Raw genomic sequence first — 15,722 nt, 5'->3', positions numbered from 1 at the left:
GACAACAACGCCGGATTCCTGCCGTAATCCCTGAGCCACTGCTTCTGATCCTCACAGCTAGCTTGCGGCTAGCGCAGCTAGCGCCACTGCCACGAAGCTAGCACCAGTTAGCAAACACAATTCTACAATTCACAACCTCTCTTTCGCCATCGCCATCTGGCTTGGATTCTCTGTCGACACGACCACGTCTGAGCAGACCCCCTCCGTCTGAGCAGACCACCCCCCGGGCTACTAACTTTAAACGCCGCGAGGCCTCCCTGCTCCATCTACGGCTGCCCCCTGGACACTATGATCACTTGGCTACATAGCTGATGCATGCTTGACTGTCCATTAATTCACGGTACTCCATTCTGTTTATTTGTGTTTTATCTGTCGGCTCTGTGCTTTAACTCAGGATCTGTGTGTAGTTAATCCGACCCTCTCTGCCTAGTCGTTGCCATTTTTACCTGTTGTTGCTGTGTTAGACTAGCACCCTGTTATTGCTGCTGTTATCTTACCTGTTGTTTTAGCTAGCTCTCCCAATCAAGACCTGCAATCACTTTATGCCTTATTGTATGTCTCTCTCAAATATCAATATGCCTTGCATACTGTTGTTCAGGCTAGTTTTCATTATCATTGTTTTGGTTTGCAATGGACCCTGTAGTTCCACTCTCCGTACCTCTGATACCCCCTTTGTCCCACCCCCCACACATGCGGTGACCTCACCCATTGAGACCAGCATGTCCAGAGATACAACCTCTCTTATCATCACCCAGTGCCTGGGCTTGCCTCCGCTGTACCCGCGCCCCTCCATACCCCTGTCTGCACATTATGCCCAGAATCTATTCTACCACGCCCATAAATCTGCTCCTTTTATTCTTTGTCCCCAACGCTCTAGGCGACCAGTTTTGATAGCCTTTAGCCGCACCCTCATCCTACTACTCCTCTGTTCCTCGGGTGATGTGGAGGTAAACCCAGGCCCTGCATGTCCCCAGTCACCCTCATTTGTTGACTTCTGCGATCGAAAAAGCCTTGGCCTCATGCATGTCAACATCAGAAGCCTCCTCCCTAAGTTTGCCTTACTCACCGCTTTAGCACACTCTGCCAATCCTGATGTCCTTGCCGTGTCCGAATCCTGGCTTAGGAAGGCCACCAAAAATTCTGAGATTTCCATACCCAACTATAACACTTTCCGTCAAGATAGAACTGCCAAAGGGGGAGGAGTTGCAATCTACTGCAGAGATAGCCTGCAAAGTTCTGTCATACTTTCCAGGTCTATGCCCAAACAGTTCGAACTTCTAATTTTAAAAATTAATCTCTCCAGAAATAAGTCTCTCACTGTTGCCGCCTGCTACCGACCCCCCTCAGCTCCCAGCTGTGCCCTGGACACCATCTGTGAATTGATCGCTCCCCATCTAGCTTCAGAGTTTGTTCTGTTAGGTGACCTAAACTGGGATATGCTTAACACCCCGGCAGTCCTACAATCCAAGCTTGATGCCCTCAATCTCACACAAATCATCAAGGAACCCACCAGGTACAACCCTAAATCCGTAAACATGGGCACCCTAATAGACATTATCCTGACCAACCTGCCCTCCAAATACACCTCTGCTGTCTTCAATCAAGATCTCAGCGATCACTGCCTCATTGCCTGTATCCGCCACGGGTCCGCGGTCAAACGACCACCCCTCATCACTGTCAAACGCTCCCTAAAACACTTCTGCGAGCAGGCCTTTCTAATCGACCTGGCCCGGGTACCCTGGAAGGATATTGACCTCATCCCGTCAGTTGAGGATGCCTGGTCATTCTTTAAATGTTACTTCCTCACCATATTAGACAAGCATGCTCCGTTCAAAAAATGCAGAACCAAGAACAGATATAGCCCTTGGTTCACTCCAGACCTGACTGCCCTCGACCAGCACAAAAACATCCTGTGGCGAACTGCAATAGCATCGAAGAGCCCCCGCGATATGCAACTGTTCAGGGAAGTCAGGAACCAATACACGCAGTCAGTCAGGAAAGCAAAGGCCATCTTTTTCAAGCAGAAATTCGCATCCTGTAGCTCTAACTCCAAAAAGTTCTGGGATACTGTAAAGTCCATGGAGAACAAGAGCACCTCCTCCCAGCTGCCCACTGCACTGAGGCTAGGTAACACGGTCACCACCGATAAATCCGTGATAATCGAAGACTTCAACAAGCATTTCTCAATGGCTGGCCATGCCTTCCTCCTGGCGACTCCAACCTTGGCCAACAGCCCCGCCCCCCCCGCTGCTACTCGCCCAAGCCTCCCCAGCTTCTCCTTTACCCAAATCCAGATAGCAGATGTTCTGAAAGAGCTGGAAAACCTGGACCCATACAAATCAGCTGGGCTTGACAATCTGGACCCCCTATTTCTGAAACTGTCCGCCGCCATTGTCGCACCCCCTATTACCAGCCTGTTCAACCTCTCCTTCGTATCATCTGAGATCCCCAAGGATTGGAAAGCTGCCGCGGTCATCCCCCTCTTCAAAGGGGGAGACACCCTGGACCCAAACTGTTACAGACCTATATCCATCCTGCCCTGCCTATCTAAGGTCTTCGAAAGCCAAGTCAACAAACAGATCACTGACCATCTCGAATCCCACCGTACCTTCTCCGCTGTGCAATCCGGTTTCCGAGCCGGTCACGGGTGCACCTCAGCCACGCTCAAGGTACTAAACGACATCATAACCGCCATCGATAAAAGACATTACTGTGCAGCCGTCTTCATCGACCTGGCCAAGGCTTTCGACTCTGTCAATCACCATATTCTTATCGGCAGACTCAGTAGCCTCGGTTTTTCTAATGACTGCCTTGCCTGGTTCACCAACTACTTTGCAGACAGAGTTCAGTGTGTCAAATCGGAGGGCATGTTGTCCGGTCCTCTGGCAGTCTCTATGGGGGTACCACAGGGTTCAATTCTCGGGCCGACTCTTTTCTCTGTATACATCAATGATGTTGCTCTTGCTGCGGGCGATTCCCTGATCCACCTCTACGCAGACGACACCATTCTATATACTTCCGGCCCTTCCTTGGACACTGTGCTATCTAACCTCCAAACGAGCTTCAATGCCATACAACACTCCTTCCGTGGCCTCCAACTGCTCTTAAACGCTAGTAAAACCAAATGCATGCTTTTCAACCGTTCGCTGCCTGCACCCGCACGCCCGACTAGCATCACCACCCTGGACGGTTCCGACCTAGAATATGTGGACATCTATAAGTACCTAGGTGTCTGGCTAGACTGCAAACTCTCCTTCCAGACTCATATCAAACATCTCCAATCCAAAATCAAATCAAGAATCGGCTTTCTATTCCGCAACAAAGCCTCCTTCACTCACGCCGCCAAACTTACCCTAGTAAAACTGACTATTCTACCGATCCTAGACTTCGGCGATGTCATCTACAAAATAGCTTCCAACACTCTACTCAGCAAGCTGGATGCAGTTTATCACAGTGCCATTCGTTTTGTTACTAAAGCACCTTATACGACCCACCACTGCGACCTGTATGCCCTAGTCGGCTGGCCCTCGCTACATGTTCGTCGTCAGACCCACTGGCTCCAGGTCATCTACAAGGCTATGCTAGGTAAAGTGCCGCCTTATCTCAGTTCACTGGTCACGATGGCTACACCCACCCGCAGCACGCGCTCCAGCAGGTGTATCTCACTGATCATCCCTAAAGCTAAAACCTCATTTGGACGCCTTTCCTTCCAGTTCTCTGCTGCCTGCGACTGGAACGAATTGCAAAAATCTCTGAAGTTGGAGACTTTTATCTCCCTCAACAACTTTAAAAATCTGCTATCCGAGCAGCTAACCGATCGCTGCAGCTGTACATAGTCCATCTGTAAACTACCCACCCAATTTACCTACCTCACCCCCCATACTGCTTTTATTTATTTACTTTTCTGCTCTTTTGCACACCAGTATCTCTTCTTGCACATGATCATCTGATGATTTATCACTCCAGTGTTAATCTGCTAAATTGTAATTATTCGATTTATTGCCTACCTCATGCCTTTTGCACACATTGTATATAGATTCTCTTTTTTTCTACCATGTTATTGACTTGTTTATTGTTTACGCCATGTGTAACTCTGTGTTGTCTGTTCACACTGCTATGCTTTATCTTGGCCAGGTCGCAGTTGCAAATGAGAACTTGTTCTCAACTAGCCTACCTGGTTAAATAAAGGTGAAAAAAAAAAAAAAAAAAAAAAAGGGATAAAGAATATGTACATAAAGATATATGAATGAGTGGTGGTACAGAACGGCATGGCAAGATGCAGTAGATGGTATAGAGTACGGTATATACATATGAGATGAGTACTGTAGGGTATGTAAACATAAAGTGGCATAGTTTAAAGTGGCTAGTGGTACATGTATTACATAAAGATGGCAAGATGCAGTAGATGATATAGAGTACAGTATATACATATGAGATGGGTAATGTAGGGTATGTAAACATTATATTAAGTGGCATTGTTTAAAGTGGCTAGTGGTACATTTTTACATAATTTCCATCAATTCCCATTTTTAAAGTGGCTGGAGTTGAGTCAGTATGTTGGCAGCGGCCGCTAAATGTTAGTGGTGGCTGTTTAACAGTCTGATGGCCTTGAGATAGAAGCTGTTTTTCAGTCTCTCGGTCCCTGCTTTGATGCACCTGTACTGACCTCGCCTTCTGGATGATAGCGGGGTGAACAGGCAGTGGCTTGGGTGGTTGTTGTCCTTGATGATCTTTATGGCCTTCCTGTGACATCGGGTGGTGTAGGTGTCCTGGAGGGCAGGTAGTTTGCCCCCGGTGATGCGTTCTGCAGACCTCACTACCCTCTGGAGAGCCTTAAGGTTGTGGGCGGAGCAGTTGCCGTACCAGGCGGTGATACAGCCCGACAGGATGCTCTCGATTGTGCATCTGTAGAAGTTTGTGAGTGCTTTTGGTGACAAGCCGAATTTCTTCAGCCTCCTGAGGTTGAAGAGGCGCTGCTGCGCCTTCTTCACAACGCTGTCTGTGTGGGTGGACCAATTCAGTTTGTCCGTGATGTGTACACCGAGGAACTTAAAACTTTCCACCTTCTCCACTACTGACCCGTCGATGTGGATAGGGGGGTGCTCCCTCTGCTGTTTCCTGAAGTCCACAATCATCTCCTTTGTTTTGTTGACGTTGAGTGTGAGGTTATTTTCCTGACACCACACTCCGAGGGCCCTCACCTCCTCCCTGTAGGCCGTCTCGTCGTTGTTGGTAATCAAGCCTACCACTGTAGTGTCATCCGCAAACTTGATGATTGAGTTGGAGGCGTGCATGGCCACGCAGTCGTGGGTGAACAGGGAGTACAGGAGAGGGCTCAGAACGCACCCTTGTGGGGCCCCAGTGTTGAGGATCAGCGGGGTGGAGATGTTGTTACCTACCCTCACCACCTGGGGGCGGCCCGTCAGGAAGTCCAGGACCCAGTTGCACAGGGCGGGGTCGAGACCCAGGGTCTCGAGCTTGATGACGAGTTTGGAGGGTACTATGGTGTTAAATGCTGAGCTGTAATCGATGAACAGCATTCTCACATGGGTATTCCTCTTGTCCAGATGGGTTAGGGCAGTGTGCAGTGTGGTTGCGATTGCGTCGTCTGTGGACCTATTGGGTCGGTAAGCAAATTGGAGTGGGTCTAGGGTGTCCGGTAGGGTGGAGGTGATATGGTCCTTGACTAGTCTCTCAAAGCACTTCATGATGACGGAAGTGAGTGCTACGGGGCGGTAGTCGTTTAGCTCAGTTACCTTAGCTTTCTTGGGAACAGGAACAATGGTGGCCCTCTTGAAGCATGTGGGAACAGCAGACTGGGATAAGGATTGATTGAATATGTCCGTAAACACACCAGCCAGCTGGTCTGCGCATGCTCTGAGGACGCGGCTGGGAATGCCGTCTGGGCCTGCAGCCTTGCGAGGGTTAACACGTTTAAATGTTTTACTCACCTCGGCTGCAGTGAAGGAGAGCCCGCAGGTTTTGGTAGGGGGCCGTGTCAGTGGCACTGTATTGTCCTCAAAGCGGGCAAAAAAGTTGTTTAGCCTGTCTGGGAGCAAGACATCCTGGTCCGCGACGGGGCTGGTTTTCTTTTTGTAATCCGTGATTGACTGTAGACCCTGCCACATACCTCTTGTGTCTGAGCTGTTGAATTGCGACTCGATTTTGTCTCTGTACTGGGACTTAGCCTGTTTGATTGCCTTGCGGAGAGAATAGCTACACTGTTTGTATTCGGTCATGCTTCCGGTCACCTTGCCCTGGTTAAAAGCAGTGGTTCGCGCTTTCAGTTTCACGCGAATGCTGCCGTCAATCCACGGTTTCTGGTTTGGGAATGTTTTAATCGTTGCTGTGGGTACGACATCGTCAATGCACTTCCTAATGAACTCGCTCACCGAATCAGCATATTCGTCAATATTGTTGTTGGACGCAATGCGGAACATATTCCAATCCGCGTGATCGAAGCAGTCTTGAAGCGTGGATTCAGATTGGTCGGACCAGCGTTGAACAGACCTGAGCGCGGGAGCTTGTTGTTTTAGTTTCTGTTTGTAGGCTGGAATCAACAAAATGGAGTCGTGGTCAGTTTTTCCGAAAGGGGGGCGGGGGAGGGCCTTATATGCGTCGCGGAAATTAGTATAACAATGATCTAGGGTTTTTCCAGCCCTGGTAGCACAATCGATATGCTGATAGAATTTAGGGAGTTTTGTTTTTAGATTAGCCTTGTTAAAATCCCCAGCTACGATGAATGCAGCCTCAGGGTGTGTGGTTTCCAGTTTACAAAGAGTCAGATAAAGTTCGTTCAGGGCCATCGATGTGTCTGCTTGGGGGGGAATATATACGGCTGTGATTATGATTGAAGAGAATTCCCTTGGTAGATAATGCGGTCGACATTTGATTGTGAGGAGTTCTAGATCAGGTGAACAGAATGACTTGAGTTCCTGTGTGTTGTTATGATGATCACACCACGTCTCGTTAATCATAAGGCATACCCCCCCGCCCCTCTTCTTACCGGAAAGATGTTTGTTTCTGTCGGCGCGATGCATGAAGAAACCAGCTGGCTGCACCGACTCCGTTAGCGTCTCTTGAGTTAGCCATGTTTCCGTGAAGCAGAGCACGTTGCAATCCCTGATGTCTCTCTGGAATGCTACCCGTGCTCGGATTTCATCAACCTTATTGTCAAGAGACTGGACATTGGCGAGTAGTATGCTAGGGAGTGGAGCGCGATGTGCCCGTCTCCGAAGCCTGACCACGAGACCGCCTCGTTTGCCCCTTTTACGGCGTCGCACAGGGTCGCCGGCTGGGATCAGATCCATTGTATTGGGTGGAAGGCAAAACACTGGATCCGTTTCGGGAAAGTCATATTCCTGGTAGGAACGATGATGAGTTGACGTTAATCGTATATTCAGTAGTTCCTCCCGACTGTATGTAATGAAACCTAAGATTACCTGGGGTACCGATGTAAGAAATAACACATAAAAAAACAAAATACTGCATATTTTCCAAGGAACGCGAAGCGAGGCGGCCATCTCTTTTCGGCGCCGGAAGTGACTACCAGAAGAATGGGAGAAACTCCCCAAATACAGGTGTGCTAAGCTTCATACGCAAGAAGACTGGGGGCTGTAATCGCTGCCAAAGGTGCTTCAACAAAGTACTGAGTAAAGCATCTGAATACTTATGTAAATATGATATTTCAGTTTATATATATATTAAAAAATATATATATATTGGGTATGATGCTACAAGCTTGGCACACCTGTATTTCGGGAGTTTCTCCCATTCTTCTCTGCAGATCGTCTCAAGCTCTGTCAGGCTGAAGGGGGAGCGTTGCTGCACAGCTATTTTCAGGTCTCTCCAGAGATGTTCGATCGGGTTCAAATCCGGGCTCTAAAAAATATTCAATTTAATTTGGAATGGCAAACCACGCAGATGAAGTTAACTAGAGAGTGGAGGGCTACATTAAAAAAGCCTCCATAAACTATACTGAACAAAAATCTAAACGCAACATGTAACAATTTCAAAGATTTTACAGAGTTCCAGTTCATGCAAGGGAATGAGTCCATTGAAATAAATAAATTAGGCCCAAATCTATGGATTTCACACGACTGGGAACACAGATAAGCATCTGTTGGTCACAGATACCTTTAAAAAAAAAAAAAGTCAGGGGCGTGGATCAGAAAATCAGTCAGTATCTGGTGTGAACACCATTTGCCTGATGCAGCACGACACATCTTCTTCGAATAGAGTTGATCCGGCAGTTGATTGTGGCCTGTGGAATGTTGTCCCACTCCTCTTCAATGGCTGTGCGAAGTTGCTGGATATTGGCAGGAAATGGAACATGCTGTCGTATATGTCGATCCAGAGCATCCCAAACATGCTCAAAGGGTGACATGTCTGGTGAGTTTGCAGGCCATGGAAGAACTGGTACATTTTCAGCTTCCATAAATTGTGTACAGATCCTTGCGACATGGAGCCGTGCATGATCATATTGAAACATGAGGTGATGGAGGCGGATGAATGGCACGACAATGTGCCTCAAGATCTCATCACGGTATCTCTGTGCATTGAAATTGCCATCGTTAAAATGCAATTGTGTTCATTGTCCGTAGCTTATGCCTGCCCATAGCACAACCCCACCATGGGACACTCTGTTCACAATGTTAACATCAGCAAACCGCTTGCCCACACGACACCATACACGTGGGTACGCAGATGTGAGACCGCTTGTACTGGATGTACTGCCAAATTCTCTAAAACAGTGGAGGTGGTCTCAGACGATCCCGCAGGTGAAGACAGATGTGGAGTTCCTCAGCTGACATGGTTACACGTGGTCTGCGGTTGTGAGGCCGGTTGGACGTACTACCACATTTTCTAAAATTACGTTGGAGGCAGTTTATGGTAGAGAAATTAAGATACAATGCTCTGGTGGACATTGCTGCAGCCCACATGCCAATTGCACGCTCCCTCAAAACCTGAGACATCTTTGGCATTGTGTTGGGTGACAAAATGTCACAGAGTGGCCTTTTATTGTCCCCAGCACAAGGTGCACATGTGTGATGATAATTCCGTTTAATCAGCTTCTTAATTGCCACACCTGTCAGGTGGATGGATTATCTTGCCAAATGAGAAATGCTCACTAACAGGGATGGCAACAAATTTGTGCACAACATTTTAGAGAAATAAGCTTTTTTGTGCATATGGAACATTTCTGGGATCTTTTATTTCAGGTCATGAAACATGGGAACAATACTTTACATGTTGCATTTATATTTTTCTTCAGTATAGTTATGTTCAGCTTGCTCCAAAGACAGTGTCACATTTAATCTATAAAACCATTACACTCTCCCAACTTCAAAGGTAGAACGTTTCTTTGTGCGTAAAACCAGTTAGTCCTTTTATTTCAGCTCATGTTCTGTGCATGTCTAAATCCAAACAGTTTTTCCCATCAGGCTACAAAGAGAAGCACATATGTTTAAGAGGGGGCACTTTGCCTTTTTGGAGATTTAAACCTATTTTTCAGTGTATTGACATTGAATCATCTTTAAAAAATTAAGATACTCAAAATAAGCCATACAGAATTGGCTGCAAATTCAATTTCCTCCTCCAGAAAAGGCAGATTAAATATTACAGCAAATAATATGGCAAAACTCCAAAGTACTGATAGAGAAAACCACCATTTTCTTGGGGATTTTTTTTACAAGTGTATAATATTTATGAAGGACATTGTAACGAAGGAATGTAAAATGATGTTACACAAACAACTAACAGTGTATGGAGGTGTCTGCTCAATACCAAATTATACCCAACTCATCGTGGCTCTGCCACAAAATTGGAAGATGTAATTATTTAAAGAAGAAATGAAAGAATCTGTCATCCATAAAAAAAAAACACAAACTGATATATAAAACAATAAATACAGCAATCTGTTCATTTCAATTCAAGCTAATACATAAAATATTTGCATCAAAAATAATGCTCAATATATGGGGCATTGAACAGCCAAAAGGAAACAGAATTAATAGATCATCTTTTCTGGTGCTCACCATCGGTAGCTCATTTTGGAGTCAGCTCCGGGAATGGCTAAGTCATAATACCAGGGTTCAGATGGACCTGCAAACTGTATTGTTAGGACATTTTAAAACAAAAAACACGATCAGTGTTTATTTTTAGGGCAATATCCGTAGAAATGTAACAAATAGGGAGGTTAGTGACTGACGTAAAATCACAGTAAAATGGAGGGATTTACTGCATTGAAAAAGCAAATAGCGAAATGGTATTATACTTGGAAACATGCATTAATCTGTGGACATCGGAGGGTTGGAGTTAAGATCAAAATGAATGGGAGATTGGCAGCTGTGTATGAAAATCCAGCACTTGCAGAAACAGTAAATTAGGAATGCATGTATGATTAGTTAACTACATGTACTGTATATGTAAAAGAAAATAGCTGTAAGAAGCAGGAGAAGACGTATTAAGGTCCGTTAGTTTACTCCAATCAGGGGTGGGACGGTAGGGTTAAATAATATACGGTGCCTTTGGAAAGTATTCAGACCCCTTGACTTTTTCCACATTTTGTTAGGTTACAGCCTTATTCTAAAATTGATTAAATTGTCCCCCGTCCCCCCCCCCCCCCCATCAATCTACACACAATATCCCATAATGACGAAGCAAAAACAGGATTTAAAAAATTGTTGCTAATTTATAAAAATAAAGAAAAGCACCTTTGGCAGTGATTACAGCCTTAAGACTTTTTGGGTATGACGCTACTAGCTCGGCACACCACATCAAGTCCGGGCTCTGGCTGAGCCACACAAGGACATTCAGAGACTTGTCCCAAAGCCACTCCTGCTCTGTCTTGGCTGTGTGCTTAGGGTCGTTGTCCTGTTGGAAGGGGAACCTTCACATCAGTCTGAGGTGCTGAGCTCTCTGGAGCAGATTTTCATCAAGGATCTATCTGTACTTTGCTCCGTTGATCTTTCCCTCGTTCCTGACTAGTCTCCCAGTCCCTGCCGCTGAAAAACATCCCCAAAGCATGATGCTGCCACAACCGTGCCTCACCGTAGGGATGGTGCCAGATTTCCTCTAGAAGCTTGGCATTCAAGCGTCACTTCTTCTGGAAAACTCCAGGCGGGCTGTCATATGTCTTTTACTGAGGAGTGGCTTCCGTCTGAACAGTCTATCATAAAGGCCTGATTGGTGGAGTGCTGCAGAGATAGTTGATATTCTGGAAGGTTGTACACATCTCCACAGAGGAACTCCGGAGCTCTGTCAAAGTGACCTTCGGGTTCTTGGTCACCTTCCTGACCAAGGCCCTTTTCCCCCGATTGTTCAGTTTGGCTGGGCGGCCAGCGCTAGGAAGAGTCTTGGTGGTTCCAAACTTCTTCCATGAATGATGGAGGCCACTGTGCTCTTGGGGACCTTCAATGCTGCAGAAATGATTTCGTACCCTTCCCCAGATCTGTGCCTCGACACAATCCTTTCTCGGCGCTCTACACTCAATTCATTTGACCTCATGGCTTGGTTTTTGCTCTGACATGCACTGTCAACTGTGGGACCTTCTATAGACAGGTGTGTGTCTTTCCAAATCATGTCCAATCCATTGAATTTACGACAGGTGGACTCCAATCAAGTTGTTGAAACATCTCAAGGATGATCAATGGAAACAGAATTCACCTGAGCTCAATTTTGAGTCTCATAGCAAAGGGTCTGAATACTTACCTTATTTACGTACGTGTTTTTTTTATCTTTAATACATTTGCCCCAAAATCTGTTTTCACTTTGTCATTATGGGGTATTGTGCGTATGGGGTATGTTTTTATTTAATCAATTTTAAAATAAGGCTGGAAAAAGCCAAGGGGTCTGAATACTTTCCCGAAGGCACTGTGTGTGTGTGTGTGTGTGTGTGTGTGTGTGTGTGTGTGTGTGTGTGTGTGTGTGTGTGTGTCTATATATATATACACACTGCTCAAAAAAATTAAGGGAACACTAAAATAACATATCCTAGATCTGAATGAATGAACTATTCTTATTAAATACTTTTTTCTTTACATAGTTGAATGTGCTGACAACAAAATCACACAAAAATGATCAATGGAAATCAAATTTATCAACCCATGGAGGTCTGGATTTGGAGTCACACTCAAAATTAAAGTGGAAAACCACACTACAGGCTGATCCAACTTTGATGTAATGTCCTTAAAACAAGTCTAATGAGGCTCAGTAGTGTGTGTGGCCTCCACGTGCCTGTATGACCTCCCTACAACGCCTGGGCATGCTCCTGATGAGGTGGCGGATGGTCTCCTGAGGGATCTCCTCCCAGACCTGGACTAAAGCATCCGCCAACTCCTGGACAGTCTGTGGTGCAACGTGGCGTTGGTGGATGGAGCGAGACATGATGTCCCAGATGTGCTCAATTGGATTCAGGTCTGGGGAACGGGCGGGTCAGTCCATAGCATCAATGCCTTCCTCTTGCAGGAACTGCTGACACACTCCAGCCACATGAGGTCTAGCATTGTCTTGCATTAGGAGGAACCCAGGGCCAACCGCACCAGCATATGGTCTCACAAGGGGTCTGAGGATCTCATCTCGGTACCTAATGGCAGTCAGGCTACCTCTGGCGAGCCCATGGAGGGCTGTGTGGCCCCCCAAAGAAATGCCACCCCACCCCACACCATGACTGACCCACCGCCAAACCGGTCATGCTGGAGGATGTTGCAGGCAGCAGAACGTTCTCCGCGGCGTCTCCAGACTGTCACGTCTGTCACATGTGCTCAGTGTGAACCTGCTTTCATCTGTGAAGAGCACAGGGCGCCAGTGGCGAATTTGCCAATCTTGGTGTTCTCTGGCAAATGCCAAACGTCCTGCACGGTGTTGGGCTGTAAGCACAACCCCCACCTGTGGACGTCGGGCCCTCATACCACCCTCATGGAGTCTGTTTCTGACCATTTGAGCAGACACATGCACATTTGTGGCCTGCTGGAGTCATTTTGCAGGGCTCTGGCAGTGCTCCTCCTGCTCCTTCTTGCACAAAGCCGGAGGTAGCGGTCCTGCTGCTGGGTTGTTGCCCTCCTACGGCCTCCTCCACGTCTCCTGATGTACTGGCCTGTCTCCTGGTAGCGCCTCCATGCTCTGGACACTACGCTGACAGACACAGCAAACCTTCTTGCCACAGCTTGCATTGATGTGCCATCCTGGATGAGCTGCACTACCTGAGCCACTTGTGTGGGTTGTAGACTCCGTCTCATGCTACCACTAGAGTGAAAGCACCGCCAGCATTCAAAAGTGATCAAAACATCAGGAACTGAGAAGTGGTCTGTGGTCACCACCTGCAGAACCACTCCTTTATTGGGGCTGTCTTGCTAATTGCCTATAATTTCCACCTGTTGTCTATTTCATTTGCACAACAGCATGTGAAATTTATTGTCAATCAGTGTTGCTTCCTAAGTGGACAGTTTGATTTCACAGAAGTGTGATTGACTTGGAGTTACATTGTGTTGTTTAAGTGTTCCCTTTATTTTTTTGAGCAGTGTATATATATGGCTCAAACGCATTAAGGAAAGAAATACCACAAATTAACTTAAGGCACACTTGTTAATTGAAAAGCATTCCAGGTGACTACCTCATGAAGCTGGTTGAGAGAATGCCAAGAGCGTGGAAAGCTGTCATCAAAGCGGCTACTTTGAGGAATCTTAAATATAACATTTTGATTTGTTTAACACTTTTTTGGGTTACTACAGGATTCCATATGTGTTCTTTCATACTTTTGTCTTCACTATTATTCTACAATGTAGGAAATAGTAAAAATAAAGAAAAACCCTTGAATGAGTAGGTGTGTCCGAACTTTTGACTGGTACTGTGTGTGTGTATATTATATGTATGTATGTACGTACACACACACAAATACACACACACAGAGTACCAGTCAAAAGGGGACTTAACATCTGAGTTAACGTTTTATTATTTCTTGAAAGCTGTAATAAAGTAACAAAAACAAGTATTTACTGGAATGAAAAAAAAAAAAAAAACTGACAATACACTGTGAACCTTGTGCCCGGGTGAGCAGGCGGGTGGGTGGAGTCTTCTCCATGACAAAATTCTTACTCCAAGAGATTACCTTCTACACATCCAAATACATGAACAAGAAATAGACACAGTGCCTTGCAAAAGTATTCAGACCCTTTGGATTTTTTGGCATTTGACTGTGTTACAAAGTGGGATTAAACAACAATCTACACAATATACTCTGTAATGTCAAAGTGGAAGAAAATTCTTTGTATTTGTTTTTAAGATGAATAAAAACGTAATAACTAAAATATAGTTATTGCATAAGTATTCAACTACCTGAGTCAATTCATGTTAGAAACACCTTTGGCATCGATTATGGCTGTGAGTCTTCTTGGGTAAGTCTCTAAGAGCTTTGTACACCTGGATTGTGCAATATTTGGCCATTATTCTTTTCAAAATTCTTTAAACTCTGTCAAGTCTTTCCATAGATTTTCAAGCAGATTTAAGTCCGAACTTGGCCACTCAGGAACATTCACTGTATTCTTAGTAAGAAACTCCAGTATAGATCTGGCCTTGTCGTAGGTTATAGACCTGCTGCAAGGTGAATCCCTCTCCCAGTCTCTGGCGGAAAGCAGACTTAACCAGGGTTTCCCTGGATTTTGCTTGTGCCTATCTCCGTTCTGTTTCTTTTTATCCTGAAAAATTCCCCAGTATTTGCCGATCTCAAGCATACCCATACCATTATGCAGCCACCACCATGCTTGAAAATAAAGGAGGCAGTTGGATTTGCCACAAACATAAGGCTTTGCATTTAAGCCAAAAAGTGTATTCCTTTTGCTGTTTTTTTTTTTCAGTATTACTTTAGTGTCTTGTTGCATACAAAATACATGCTTTGGAGTATTTTTATTATTCTTTTCACTCTGTCATTTAGGTTTTTATTGTGGAGTCATTACAATGTATGTGCACACCTCAGCCTTCTCCCATCGCTGCCATTGAACTCTGTCGCGGTTTTAAAATCACCAATAGCCTCATGGTAACATCAATTTCATTCCTGTCCTGCTGCTCAGTTCAGTACGACTATCTTTGATGTGTCTGGTTCGCTTAATACATAATCCACAGCATAGCCATTAACTTGACCATGCTTAGAGATAGTCAATATCTGATTTGTTGATGTTAAGCATCTACCAATCACTCCCCTTCTTTGAGGCTTTCGAAAAGCTCCCTGGTCTTTGTAGTTGAATCTGTGCTTGAAATTCAATACTTGACTGAGGGACGCTTACAGATGCATGTATGGGGGACAGCGGAAGGGTTAGTCGTTAAAAAAGTTGTCAACCCAGCTATGATTTCACAGACTGAGTCCATGTAACTTATGTGATTTGCTAAGCCAAATGTTCCTCCTGAACTAATTTAGGCAAACTATTTTAGATAATTTTTATTTATCTTAAAAAATATATATAATTTCTATTCCACTTTGACAGAGTATTTTGTGTAGATTGTTGACAAAAATGACAAATCCATTTTAAAACAATAAAATGTGAAGAAATCCAAGGCATACATACTGTACATCACTATAACATCAGGCTACGTCATCATTACAGTTAGACAGAAACATGACATTCTTTGTGAGAGGTAAAAGTAGAATTTCATATTTACTGTCCGCAAGAACTTGAACTAATGATTAGTGACAAACAATCCAAATATTTAACAACAGAATGTGTAAGGCT

The sequence above is a fragment of the Salvelinus alpinus genome, chromosome 8 (assembly GCF_045679555.1).
Source record: "Salvelinus alpinus chromosome 8, SLU_Salpinus.1, whole genome shotgun sequence".
NCBI lineage: Eukaryota > Metazoa > Chordata > Actinopteri > Salmoniformes > Salmonidae > Salvelinus > Salvelinus alpinus.
The sequence above is the reverse complement of the archived record's forward strand: the minus strand, read 5'-3'. Positions refer to the sequence as shown.